General features: G+C 42.7%; 1 protein-coding gene across 6 annotated transcripts in view; it reads right to left on the reverse strand.

Annotated features, from left to right (window-relative positions):
* The window catches only part of PPP1R13B (protein phosphatase 1 regulatory subunit 13B), a 133,388-nt gene that overhangs the window by 53,739 nt on the left and 65,107 nt on the right, over positions 1-14,542 (reverse strand). The window lies entirely within an intron of this gene.

The raw sequence follows: 14,542 nt of genomic DNA on the forward strand, positions 1-14,542 counted from the left end.
ACCATGTTGGCCAGGCTGGTCTTGGCCTCTTAGCCTCCTGGCCTCAGGTGATCCACCTGCCTTGGCCTCCCAAAGTGCTGGGATTACAGGTGTGAGCCACTATGCTCAGCCTCCCATTCTTGAAAGAAACACAAATTGACCAGGCCATGTTATTTCTTAAAATGTTAGGCGTGGCAATCAGAGGTACGAAGGCTGGACAGGGCACTTCCTGGCAACTCAGGCAACATTATTGTGAATGTTTGTCAGTACCAAGTTAATAAAAATTAAATCCTATATAACTAAATGTATTTCAAATATTTTTTTAAAAATCAAAGCTTACTCACAATCTCTCACTCCTTTACTTTTTTTGAGACAAGGTCTTTGCTCTGCCACCCAGGCTGGAGTGCAGTGGTATGATCTCAGTTCACTGCAACTTCCACCTCCCGGGCTCATGCAATCCTCCCACCTCAGCCTCCCAAGTTAGCTGAAACTATAGGCATATGCCACCATGTCTGGATAATTTTTGTATTTTTTGTAGAGATGTGGTTTTTGCCATGTTGCCTGGGCTAGTCTTGAACTGCTGGGCTCAAGCAATCTGCCTGCCTCAGCCTCCCAAAGTGCTGGGATTACAGGTGTGAGCCACTGTGCCTGGCCAATATCTAACCAATTACTTGAGAAGAGCACTAACCCAGTTGTTGAATTTAAAAGAACACTTTTATATGTATAATGCATTCCATTTTCCTTCTCTGTGAACTGTCTCAGGTATTATGTCTATTTCTCAAAAATCTGGGTTGTGGCTGGATGGGGTGACTCACGCCCGTAATTCTAGCACTTTGGGAGGCCAAGGTGAGCAGATCGCCTGAGGTCAGGAGTTCGAGACCAGCCTGGCCAACTTGGTGAAACCCTGTCTCTACTAAAAATACAAAAATTAGCCGGGCGTGGTGGCAGGCACCTGTAGTCCTAGCTACTCAAGAGGCTGAGGCAGAAGAATCACTTGAACCCGAGAGGTGGAGGTTGCAGTGAGCCGAGATTAAGTCACTGTACTCCAGCCTGGGTGACAGAGCGAGACTCCATCTAGGGGTGGGAGGAATCTGGATTGCTTCTTTCTTAGTGATCTAAAGGAGTTCTTTATACTCTGGATACTAATCCTAGGTTGGTTACATATACTGAAAATAAACTTGCCTATTAATTCTGTTGGTATCATTTTTTGTATAGAAGTTTAAAAAATTTAAATGTAAGCAGTTATCAATCTTTTCCAATTTTAGTTTGAGTTTTTGGTACAATAAATCCTCTTCTACTCCAAGGTAAAAAAGATATTCTCTTATGTTCTTTCTACAAATTTTAAAGTACAGGTTTTCACTGACTTTATGGAATTTATTTCTGCATTTGGCATAAAGATCTGATTTTATTTTTTCCCTACTTGAATAATCAATGGTTCCAGCATCATTTATTGAATAGTCTATCCATTCCCCATAGACAAGTAATTGTCACCTCTAATATGTAGTAGGATGTCATATGTACATGGGATCTTTCTGAGCTGTCTCTTCTATTTTATTGGCTATCCACCTATCACTGTGCTAATACCACAACCTTAATTACTATCATTTTGTAGTGAGTCTTGCTACCTGGTAGGTCAATTTCCCTCATATGGCTTAGTTTCAAAATTGTCTTAGTATTTCTCATCCCTTTGCATTCATATATGTTTTAGGAGCAGCCTGTCAAGATCTTTTTTAAAAAGGTAGAATTTTGACTGGAACCATATTAATTGATTTATAAATAAACATGGGAGACCTAATATCTTTGTGATACCAAGTTTTCCAGGCCTTGAACATGATTGTGTGCCTCCATTTTTTTCACGCATCTTGTGTTCTTCAATGATGTCTTAAAACATCTCACCATGGAAGTCTTGCTCATCTTAATTTATCCTCTGAACTTGATTTTCTGTTTTACATGTGCATATTATCATTTAAATATAATTGTTTTATTTTGGAATAATTTGAGATTTATAGAAAAGTTACCAAGATAGTAAAAAGAGTTCCTGTATATCCTTCATCCACTTTCCCCTAATACAAACATCTTACACAGCTATGGCATTCTGTATACACTTCATCCTTGAACACAGGTCTGAACTGCAGAGGTCCATTCACATGTGAATTTTCTTCCACCTCTGCCACCTGAGATGGCAAGACTGACCTTTCCTCTTCCTCCTCCCTCAGCCTACTTCACATGAAGATAACGGCCAGGTGTGGTGGCTCATACCTGTAATCCCAGCACTTTGGGAGGCCAAGGTAGGCAGATCACTTGAGGCCAGGAATTTGAGACCAGCCTGGCCAACATGGCAAAACCCCATCTCTACTAAAAATACAAAAAATTAGCTGGGCATGGTGGTGCACACCTGTAATCCCAGCTACTTGGGAGGCTGAGGCAGGAGAATCACTTGAACCCGGGAGGTGGACGTTGCAGTGAGCTGAGATTGTGCCACTGCACTCCAGCCTGGGGAACAGAGCACACTCTGTCTCAAAACAAAACAAAACAAAACAAAACAAAAAACCGTGAAGGATGAAGACCTTTATGATGATCCACTTCCACTTAATGAATTATAAATATATTTTCTTTTCCTTGATTTTCTTAATAACATGTTCTTTTCTCTACCTTATTTTATTGTAATAATAAAGTATATAATACATATGACATATAAAATGTGTTAATTGGCGACTTCTGTTCCAAGTAAAGTTTCTGGTCAACAAAAGGCTACTAGTAGTTAAGTTTTCGAGGAATCAAAAGTTATACTTGTTTTTCAACTGTGCAGGGGGTCGGTGCCCCCAATCTCCATGCTGTTCAAGGTTCAACTGTACTTAATAAATAAACCTTGTTAATAGTGTTGCTCAATTCTTCCCTAATCTTATTTTGACTGTTTGATCTACTAATTTCTAATAGATATATGCCTACAAATCTCCCATTTTGATTGTGGATTTGCTAAATTCCTCCTAATTTTATAAATTTTGACTTTATATTTTTCAGTTTACATTGTTAAATGTACATCTACTCATGACTAAGCTTCTTGATATATCACTCCTTTTAGTATGTCCATCTTTATCCTAACAGTTTAACTTTAAATTTTATTTTGCCTGATATTAATGTTGCCAGAAAAGCTTTCTTCTCACCTTTCTCTTCATTTCAACATTTCTGAAGGTATTATGCTTGTATGTCTGTCTCTTGCAAGCAGCACAGAGCTGATTTTATTTTTTACCCAATCTGTACCTCTGTCTTAATAGCTAAATTTAATCTGTTGCAGTTAACATGGTTATGGATATTTTTATATTTACTTCTCCTGCCTTATTTTAGGTTTTTAGTCTCCTGTCCTTTCTTTTTCTTCCCCCTTTTCTGATTTCTCTTGGATTGATGGAGTTCTCTGTGTTCCCCTTTTCCCACTCCTGCCCACTTGAGGTACAGCTGTAAGCACTTTACAGGCACTGTATCATTTAATATTCATTCTTACCAGGAGCAACTCCAGCATCAAGTGGTGAAGCCTGGCCTTGGCTTAACTCAGGTGGAACACACCTTTAGCCCTGCTGCTCCACAGGAACCCAACTCCCGGCCCTGTGGCCTATGTCCAGTGGAGGCCAGCAGGAACACAGCTTTGGTCCTGCTCACTGGCTTCCACTTTTGCTCCACAGTGAGGCTAATCTTCATTGTCATCTATTTTTTTTTTTTAATGTAAGAATGTCATTAGTTTTTATATATTTTCTCTGTAGTTTTTTATGAATTTGGAGCAGAAGGAGTGCTTCAAAGCACACACCTTATGCACCAATTCAGTCAGTCTTAAATCTTGAGGTTGGTTTGAATCTTGTACATTCATTGCCCTTAATTTTTTAGTTTATTTTGGTTATTTAAACAAGAAAGATTCTCATGATTCCCTTCAATTTCACACAGACTTGAACCTTTAAATGGTTATCAAGCTACATTATTCCATTAATTTTTTTTTTTTTTTTTTTGAGACAGAGTCTCGCTCTGTCACCCAGGCTGGAGTGCAGTGGCACGATCTCAGCTCACTGCAACCTCCACACCTCCCTGGCTCAAGCTATCCTCCCACCTCAGCCTCCTGAGTAGCTGGGACCACAGGCATGCACCACCATGACCAGCTTTTTTTTTTTTTTTTTTGAGACAGAGTTTTCGCTCTCGTTGCCCAGGCTGGAGTGTAATGGTGCGATCTCGGCTCACTGCAAACTCCGCCTCCTGGGTTCAAGCGATTTTCCTGCCTCAGCCTCCCGAGTAGCTGGGATTACAGGCAGGAGCCAACACACCTGGCTAATTTTTTGTATTTTTAGTAGAGACAGGGTTTCACCATGTTGGTCAGGTTGGTCTCGAACTCCCGACCTCAGGTGATCCACCCACCTTGGCCTCCCAAAGTGCTGGGATTACAGGCGTGAGCCACCGCGCCTGGCCTACACCCAGCTAATTTTTTGAATTTTTTGTAGAGACAGGGTTCACCATGTTGGCCAGGCTGGTCTTGAATTCCTGAACTCAAGTGATCCACTTGCCTCAGCTGCCCAAAGTGCTGGGATTGCAAAACTGATCTTTTACATAATCAAGATGTTTATATCAGGCTGGGCGTGGTGGTTCACACCTATAATCCCAACACTTTGGGAGGCTAAGGCAGGTGGACGACCTGAGGTTAGGCATTCAAGACCAGCCTGGACAACATGGTGAAACCCCATCTCTACTAAAAATACAAAAATTAGCCAGGCGTGGTGGCGCATGCCTGTGGTTCCAGCTACTCGGGAGGCTGAGGCAGAGAACTGCTTGAACCCGGGAGGTGGAGGTTGTGGAGAGCTGAGATCGTGCTACTTCACTCCATGCACTCCAGCCTGGGTGACAGAGTGAGACTGTGTCTCAAAAAAGAAAGTTCATATCAGCTCACGTGCTCTATCAAGAAGCACTGAAAAGCTGGCATATTAAAAAAAAAAAAAAAAACCCTAGGGACTGGGCATGGTGGCTTACACCTGAATCTTAGCACTTTGGGAGGCAAGAGTATCACTTGAGCCTAGGAGTTCAAGACCAGTCTGGAAAACACAGTGAGACTTAATTGCTACTTTTTTTTTTTTTTTTTGGAGACAGAGTCTCGCGGTGTCGCCCAGGCTGGAGTGCAGTGGCGCGATCTCGGCTCACTGCAAGTTCCACCTCCTGGGTTTTACGCCATTCTCCTGCCTCAGCCTCCCGAATAGCTGGGACTACAGGCGTGCACCACCTATGCCCGGCTAATTTTATTTTTAGTAGAGACGGGGTTTCACTGTGTTAGCCAGGACGGTCTTGATTTCCTGACCTTGTGATCCGCCCACCTTGGCCTCCCAAAGTGCTGGGATTGTGAGCCACCGCGCCCAGCCTCCTTTTTTTTTTAATCAGCCGGGTGTGGTGGCACACATCCATAGTCCCAGCTACTAGAGAGGCTGAGGCAGGAGGATTGCTTGAGCCCAGGAGGTTGAAGCTGCAGTAAGCCATGACTGCACAATGCACTCCAGCCTGGGTGACAGGGCAATATCCTGTCTCAAAAAGAGAAAAATGAAAAAAAAAGATTAAAAATGCTAGAATGATCTGGGGGATAAATTGGTTAACAGATTTCAGCCAATTCTGTTTTTAGTTTCACCATTTTCAAAAGTATTAACACCTGCAATTTCTTAAACTTCCCTAGCTTCTTTAGCATGAGTCAGACTTACTGTTACCTTAGATTTTAGCTTTTTGGGGTCTGCTAAGTCATTAACCACCCGTCCATCTGTGTTGAACATTCCAAAATATTACAATGCTATCACATCCTGTTCTTCAACCTTGTAGCTTTAAGCTATTTTATCCCTTTTCATTGTAATTTTAGTGTAATTTCAGGAAAGAACAAAGATTGATACGGATGCATGTATGGTTTATTCGTACTACTTAAGCACAAGTCCATGATACTTTTAGTCTATAAAATAGCATTTCTCATTAGCCAGGCATGGCAGTGCACATCTGTAATTGCAGCTACTCAGGAAGCTGAGATGGGAGGATCCCTTTAGCCCAGGAGTTCGAGGCTACAGTAAGCTATCACTGCCATTGCACTCAAGCCTGGATGACAGAGCGAGACCCTGTCTCAAAAAAATCAAAGCAAAAAAAAAAAAAAAAAAAGTTTCTCCTCTGTGAGTCTACAGAAACCTAGAGTTCTGTAAGACGTCACTAAGGGCTTCATGAGATACTATAACTGAAAAAAATTAGCATTTTTGAACTTCATACAGAACGTGATATTAGCATTTAGAGTGATAGACAATGGCCAAGCAGCCCTGTTAGCAACGTCAACAGTGGTCTCTCAGCCCTGAATGGCTGTGTGCAGGACCATGTTCCTTTGATAAAGTTCATTCTCAATCAGGAGTCGGTAGATGGTGAGAGTATTGCAGGGAGGAGAGGATGGTGGGCTGATGGCATTAGCTTCTCCCTCCAGAAACATCTTCCCCAACACCTCTTTATATGCTAATGACTGATTTATAGGAACAAACAAGCTCTAGCTCTGAAATAGGAATCTTGGAATTTTTCATTCTACTGAGAGAATATTTATACCTCATGAGCTGACTCCCTGGCTCTGCTATTGTTAACACTTAAAAATATACATTGGGTAGGTTAAAAGCGAACTGTACTGTGTATTTTTGCAATTTTTTTTTTTTTTTGAGACGGAGTCTCACTTTGTCGCCCAGGCTGGAGTGCACTGGCATGATCTTGGCTCACTGCAACCTCCGCCTCCCAGGTTCAAGCGATTCTCCTGCCTCAGCCTCCCGAGTAGCTGGGATTACAGGCATGCGCCACCACACCCAGCTAGTTTTTATATTTTTAGTAGAGATGGGGTTTCACCACGTTGACCAGGCTGGTCTCAAACTCCTGACCTCAAGTGATCTCCCCACCTCAGCCTCCCAAAGTGCTGAAATTATAGGTGTGAACCACCGTGTCCGGCCAATTTTTTATTTTTTGAGATGGAGTCTTATTGTGTCGCGGCCAGGCTAGAGTACAGTGGCACAATCTTGGCTCATGCAACCTCTGTCTCCCGGGTTCAAGCGATTCTCCTGCTTCAGCCTCCTGAGTAGCTGGGATTACAGGTGTGCACCACCACGCCCAGCTAACTTTTATGTTTTTAGTACAGACAGAGTTTCACCATGTCGGCCAGGCTGGTCTCAAACCCCTGACCTCAAATAATCCACTCACCTCGGCCTCCCAAAGTGCTGGGATTACAGGTGTGGGCCACTGCGCCCAGCCTGCAATTCTTGCTTAGTTATTAATTATGTCTTCCTGCTTTATATTTTATTAGTGTTTATGTCTTAACAAACATGTCTGACAGTTTTTGAAGATGAGGTGTAAGATAAAGAGGAAAACTCTAGACTTATACCCACATTCAAAACAAATGAAGGCCGGGCCTGGTGGCTCACGTCCATAATCCCAGCACTTTGGGAGGCCGAGGCAGGCATATCACTTGAGGTCAAGAGTTCCAGACCAGCCTGGCCAACATGGTAAAAGCCTGTCTCTACTAAAAATAAAAAAATTAGCTGGGCATGGTGGCAGGCGCCTATAATCCCAGCTACTTGGGAGGCTGAGGCAGGTGAATTGCTTGAATCAGGAAGGCAGAGGTTGCAGTGAGCCAAGATGGCACCACTACACTCCAGCCTGGGATACAGAGTGAGACCCTGTCTCAAAAAAAAAAAAAAAAAAAAAAAAAGAAATGAAAACATGTCCACACAAACTTTTGTCCACGAATGTTCACAGGAGATTTATTCATAAGAACCAAAAACGTAAACAATCTGCTATGGTCTGAATGTTTGTGTTGCCCTAAAATTCATATGTTGAAACTGAATCCCCAATGTGGTAATATTAGGAGGTGGGGTCTTTTAGAAGTGATTAGGTCATGAAAGCACTATCTTCATAAATGGGTTTAGTGCCTCTACAAAAGAGGCCCAAGACGTGGTGGCCCACAGCTGTAATCCCAGCACTTTGGGAGGCCGAGGCAGGTGGATCGCTTGAGCTCAGGAGTTTGATGTCAGCCTGGGCAATATGGCAAAACCCCATCTTTACTAAAAGCACAGAAAACTAGCCTGGGAGGTGGAGGCTGCAGTGAGCCAAGATGGTACCACTGCACTCCAGCCTGCGTGACAGAAAGAGACCTTGTCTCAAAAGTAAACAGGCTGGGCGTGGGTGGCTCACGCCTGTGATCCCAGCACTTTGGGAAGCCAAGGCAAGCAGATCACTTGAGGTCAGGAGTTGGAGACCAGCCTGGTAAACATGGTGAAACCCCATCTCTACAAGAAATACACAAAAATTAGCCGGGTGTGATGGCGTACCTGTAATACAGCTACAAACTTGTGTTAAGATTTATAACTCTAAATCTTCAGTGCAACCAAACAACTTGATGTCAAGATAAGAGATAAAACTTTGTGAGCTACACAATCTAAGCACAGGTTCAAGGTATAAGTGATTGTAATTTACTGTTCTATTCCTAGGTAAGTTCTAGATTTGCATAAAGAAAATCCTGCCATTTGTAGAAATATAATGCACATTATGCTGCTGACTTTTTTCTTTTTTTTTTTTTTTTTTAAGAGATGGGGTCTCACTCTGCCACCCAGGCTAAAGTGCAGTGATATGATCATAGCTCACTGTAGCCTTGAACTTCTGGGCTCAAGGGATCCTCCTGACTCAGCCTACTGTAGCTGGGACTACAGGCGCGCACAATCACGCCTGGCTCTAGCTTTGTCTTATTTAACAAACATCAAAGGCAAAAACAGAAATGGTCTCATCTTAGTTGAAAATGAAATCTGTTTGTGCTTAGCGCAAGTTCGTATCAGAACTAAGTATTTGTAGAGCAAAAAACAATGACAAGTTAAACATTAAAGAAGTAAATTTCAGCCGGGAGCAGTGGCTCACGCCTATAATCCCAGCACTTTGGGAGGCCAAGGCGGGCAGATCATGGGGTCAGGAATTCGAGACCAGGCTGGCCAACATGGTGAAATCCCGTTTCTACTAAAAATACAAAAATTAGCCAGGCGTGGTGGCGCACGCCTATAATCCCAGCTACTCGGGAGGCTGAGGTAGGAGAATAGCTTGAACCCACAAGGCGGAGGTTGTAGTGAGCCAAGATCCTGCCACTGCACTCCAGCCTTGGACAGAGCAAGACTCCGTGTCAAAAGACAAAAAACAAAAAACAAAAAAAATATATATATAAGTAAATTTCATTCCATATTTTTAGTTTTGAAAGCAGCATTTTTATATACACATATGCCTATAAAAAGATTTTTAAAAGCATGTATATTGGCCTTTTCTAACTGCAAGGCCTATATTTAGCTAAATCATGTTTCTCAGTTTTGCATAAAATTGTGTCTTAGGCCACATTTTTATTCACATTGCTTTGGCTTATCATTTAGAAGCTTTATTTTTAGTTGTTTTACTAATCAACACTGTCAATAAATTTTCATTTTTTACATTAAAATCAACTTTTAAATTTGTACATTTATTAAAATCAATTTACAACCTATATTTAAATATACCAAGTCTGAACATAACCTAATTAAAACCCATTTTGTCTTAAGCCAGTTATTTAACAGAAATTTATTGTTTCCCTCTATTCGTGTGTGTGTGTGTGTGTGTATGTATAGATAGATAGATACATATATATATATATGTATATATATATATATTTTTTTTTTTTAAAGACAGGGTCGCACTCTGTCCTCTGTCACCCAGGCTGGAGCACTGAAGTGCAGTGGTGTGATCAAGCAATCGTCCCATCTCAGCCTGGGCTCAAACAATCGTCCCACCTCAACCTCTCAAGTAGCTGGGACTACAGGCATGTGCCACCACGCCCAGCTAATTTTTGTATTTTTTGTAGAGACGGGGTTTGGCCACATTTCCCAGGTTGGTCTCGAAGTTCTGGGCTCAAGCAATCTGCCCGCCTTGGCCTCCAGTGCTGGGATTACAGGTGTGAGCTACTGCACCTGGCAAAATTTTGAGAAGATTTATTTCAAGAAAGCTTCGCTACATTTTTTTAATTATAAGAAAGTTTAACTGAACATAATTTTTGTTTTAAAGTAGAAAAAACACAACCCGATCAACATGACAAGACCCTGTCTCTACAAAAAATAAATAAATAAAAGGATTGTCCGGGCACTGTGCAGTTTGCCTGTGCTCCCAACTACTTGGGAGGCTGAGATGGAAGGATTCCTTGAGCCCAGGAGTTTAAGGCTGCAGTGAGCTATGATCATACCACTTCACTCCAACCTGGGCAACTGACCAAGACTCTGTCTCAAAAAAAAGAAAAAGAGGCTGGGTGCAGTGGCTCATGCCTGTAATCTCAGCACTTTGGGAGGCCGAGGCAGGTGGATCACGAGGTCAGGACTTCGAGACCAGCCTGGCCAATATGGCGAAACCTTGTCTCTACTAAAAAATGCAAAAAATTAGCCGGGCATGGTGGCGCATGCCTGTAGTCCCAGCTACTCGGAGAGGCTGAGGCAGGAGAGTCAGTGGAACCTAGGAGGCAGAGGTTGCAGTCAACTGAGAATGCGCCACTGCACTCCAGCCTGGGCGACAGAGAGAGACTCTGTCATAGAAAAGGGGAAGGGAAGGAAGGGGAGGGGAGGGAAGGGAATGGGGGGGAGGGGAGGGGAGGGAAAGGAGGGGAAGGGAAGAGAAGTGAGGAAAGGAAAGAAAAGGAAAAAACACTACTGATCTGGTTAGGTTTTGTGTCACCACCCAAATCTCATCTTGAATTGTAATCCCCATAATCCCCACCTGTCAAGGGAGAGACCAGGTGGAGGTCACTGAGTCATGGAGGTGGTTTCTCATGATAGTGAGTGAGTTCTCATGAAAACTGATGGTTTTAGAAGGGGCTCTTCCCCCTTCACTTGACATTTCTCCTTCCTGCCACCTTGTGGAGGAGCTGCCTTGCTTTCCCTTCGCCTTCTGCCATGATTGTAAGTTTCCTGAGGCCTCCCCAGCCTTGCAGAACTGTGAGTAAATTAAACCTTTTTCCTCTATAAATTATCCCATCTCTGGCAGTTCTTTATAGCAGTATGAAAATGGACTAACTACCCTATACATATCATGTAATATAAAATATACCTAATTAGCATCTTGTATAATGGAAATCTATTACAAGACTTTTAGGAACTTTAATTAAATAAGGTTAAAAAAACTCAAGTAGGAAACTTAACAAAAGATAAAAATGGAAGGTTCTAGCTACCTCACTGACTGGCATTAGAACTGACACCTGTGTGGGGAAGGGAACCACACAGAGTAGCTAATGACCTGGCCAAATTAACAGACTGTTACAGGCTGAACTGTGTCCCCACTAAATTCATCTGTTGTAGTCCTGACCTCAAGTACCTCGAAATTTAACTGTATTTGGAGATAGGATTTTTGAAGAGGCAAGAAGAAAAAATGAAGTCATCAAAGTGGCCCCTAATCCAATATGACTAATGTCCTTACAAGAGGAGGAGGTTTGTCCACAGACAGGCATGGAGGGAAGACACAGGGAAGAGAAGAAAACCATCTACAAGTCAAAGAGAGAGAGAGTCTTCAGAATAAACCAAGCCTGCTGACACCTTCCTCTCAGACTTCTAGCCTCCATCACTGTGAGAAAATAAATTATTGTTGTTTAAGCCACCCAGTCTGTGGCACTTTGTTACGGCAGCCTTAGCAAAATAATGCACAGATCCACAGTGAAATAGCTCTACTGGAAAGCACTGATAATTACTATTGAAGGATTCTATCTATGACATACTGATCATACTAATGTCAGCAGTTATGGGTGCAGTAATTTTTTTTTTTTTTTTTGAGATGAAGTTTTACTCTTGTTGCCCACGCTGGAGTGCAGTGGCACAATCTTGGCTCACTGCAACCTCCGCCTCCCAGGTTCAAGCAATTCTCCTGCCTCAGCCTCCCGAGTAGCAGGGATTACAGATGCCCACCACCATGCCCAGCTAATTTTTTGTTTTTTTAGTAGAGACAGGGTTTCACCATGTTGGCCAGGCTGGTCTCAAACTCCTGACCTCAGGTGATCCACCCGCCTCGGCCTCCCAAAGTGTTGGGATTACAAGAGTGAGCCATGGTGCCCGGCCAGGTGCAATCAGTTTTACGTGAGGGTTCTCTGAAACCTAAAAAAAAAAAAAAAATCTCTGTAAGGGTTCCTCTAGGTAAAAGGACTGAGAAAGGCTGTTTCAGTGCTTTCCCTCTCCCTTTGATGGCATCCACTGGAAGTTACCTTCTCTTCTTCCTAGATCCAGCTTTGTTGGCCATTTTACTTACTAATCTGTGTTTACTAAGTGCCTTCTATGAACACTAGGCTGGGCACTGGGGATATAATGGTGAACAACAGACAAGTTCCCGCCTTCAGGAATTTTAGTCCAACAAGATAGAGATAAAAACTACTACTACATTATGTTTGTTTGTTTTTTTTGAGACAGTCTCGCTCTGTCGCCCAGGCTGGAGTGCAGTGGCACACTCTTGGCTCACTGCAACCTCCTCCTCCAGGTTTCAAGGGATTCTCCTGCCTCCCAAGAAGCTGGGATTATAGACGTGTGCCACCATGCCTGGCTAATTTTTGTATTTTTAGTAGAGATGGGGTTTTGCCGTGCTGGCCAGGCTGGTCTCCAACTGCTGGCCTCAAGTGATCCACCTGCCTTGGCCTCCTAAAGGGCTGGGATTAGAGGCATGAGCCACCGTGCCCGACCTGTATCATGTTTTGATAAATACTACAACAGTATTAGAGCACAGTATTAGAGCACAGGGACACTAACACCCTTTGAGATTCATGGAAGGGATGAGAGGCAAAGAATAACCAGATGTTAGCCAAGCTCCTAGGGATTGTTCTAGACAATGAAGGAGCATGTACAAAAGCCATGGTAAATGTACTGTGCTGTGACTCTGTGCTCCAGGGTGGTAGTCCTCATCCTTGAGGAGGTAAACCTAAGTTATGATTTGAGATGGGCTGGGAGACAAGGATGGCACCAACTGAGTGACTCATATGAGAGAGATAAGCATTCTCAAGAGGCCATAGACCATTTAGGGCTATAATACTTGTGTAAAAATTTTATTCCCTTACAATGCGAAGGCAGATAAGGAATTAGAAGTGATAAGTAACAGAGAACAAAAGTGCTAAGAGGCTAGAGAAGAAAAAAAACAAGGGAATGAATGATCAGGCTTTAACACTGCTCCCCTTAAAAATGTTAATTACAATTACTTAATTGCCTGCTTCCTGTAGCTGTCATTAGGCTAACAATTGAGGGCCTGTCCTTTTACTTCTAATTTAGTAATAGTCCAATGTTTATCAAAGTCAAGTTTCTCTCCATGTATCCTTAAAATTCTTTACTCTGAATTATAAGTAAAAAGCACAAGACCCTGCAAAAAAAAATTGTAATTTATATACCTATAAGGGACTTGTATCTAGAATACATAAAGAACTTTTACAATTCAGTAACAAAAAGACAAATAACCCATTTTTAAAATGGGCAATGGGGTGGGGCGCGGTGGTTCACACCTGTAATCCCAGCACTTTGGGAGGCCCAGGCAGGTGGATCACTTGAGCCCAGGAGTTTGAGACCACCCTGGGCAACATGGCAAAACCCTGTTTCTACAAAAATTAGCTGGGCATGGTGGCACATGCCTGTAGTCCCAGCTACACGAGAGGCTGAGGTGGGAGCACTGCTTGAGCCCAGAAGATGGAGGTTGCAGTGAGCCAGTATTGTGCCACTGTTCTCCAGCCTGGGCAACAGAGAAAGACACTGTCTCAAAAAAAAAAAAAAAAAAAAAAATAGGCAAAGGAACTGAATAGACATTTCTCCAAAGAAGATATACAAATGGCCAATATGCACATGAAAAGATTTTCACCATCATTAGTCATTAGGGAAATGCAAACCACAATCACAATAAGACATATCTTCACAACTACTAGGATGGCTAAACTCAAGTAGACAGTATCAAGTGTTGATGAGAATGTGCAGAAATTCTCCACATCGTATACTGCTGCAGGGAAGGTAAGATGAAGCAATTGCATTAGAAAAGTCTGGTGGTTCTTGAAAAGGTTAAACACAGAATTACCATATGACCCAGAGATTCCTAGGTTTATACCTAAGAGATATGAAAATATATGTCCACACAAAAACTTGTACATTGCCAGGTGCGGTGACTCATGCCTGTAATCCAAGCACTTTGGGAGGCCATGGTGGGTGGATTGCCTGAGCTCAGGAGTTAAAGACCAGCATGGGCAACACGGCGAAACCCCGATTCTACTAAAAATACAAAAACTTAGCCAGGCATGGTGGTGCACGCCTATAGCCCCAGCTACTGGGAGGCGGAGGCACAAGAATCGTTGAACCCAGGAGGCGGAGGTTGCAGTGAACCAAGAGCATGCCACTGCACTCCAGTCTGCGGGAGAGAGCAAGACTCCATGTCAGAAAACAAAAAACAAAAATAAAAAGTTTGTCCATGAAAGTTCATAGGAGCATTATTCATAATAGCCAAAAAAAAAAAAAAGAGAGAGACAGCCCAAACATCTATCACTCTGGCCTGGGAG

This window comes from Pongo pygmaeus, chromosome 15, assembly GCF_028885625.2.
Source record: "Pongo pygmaeus isolate AG05252 chromosome 15, NHGRI_mPonPyg2-v2.0_pri, whole genome shotgun sequence".
In the NCBI taxonomy this organism is placed as follows: Eukaryota; Metazoa; Chordata; class Mammalia; order Primates; family Hominidae; genus Pongo; species Pongo pygmaeus.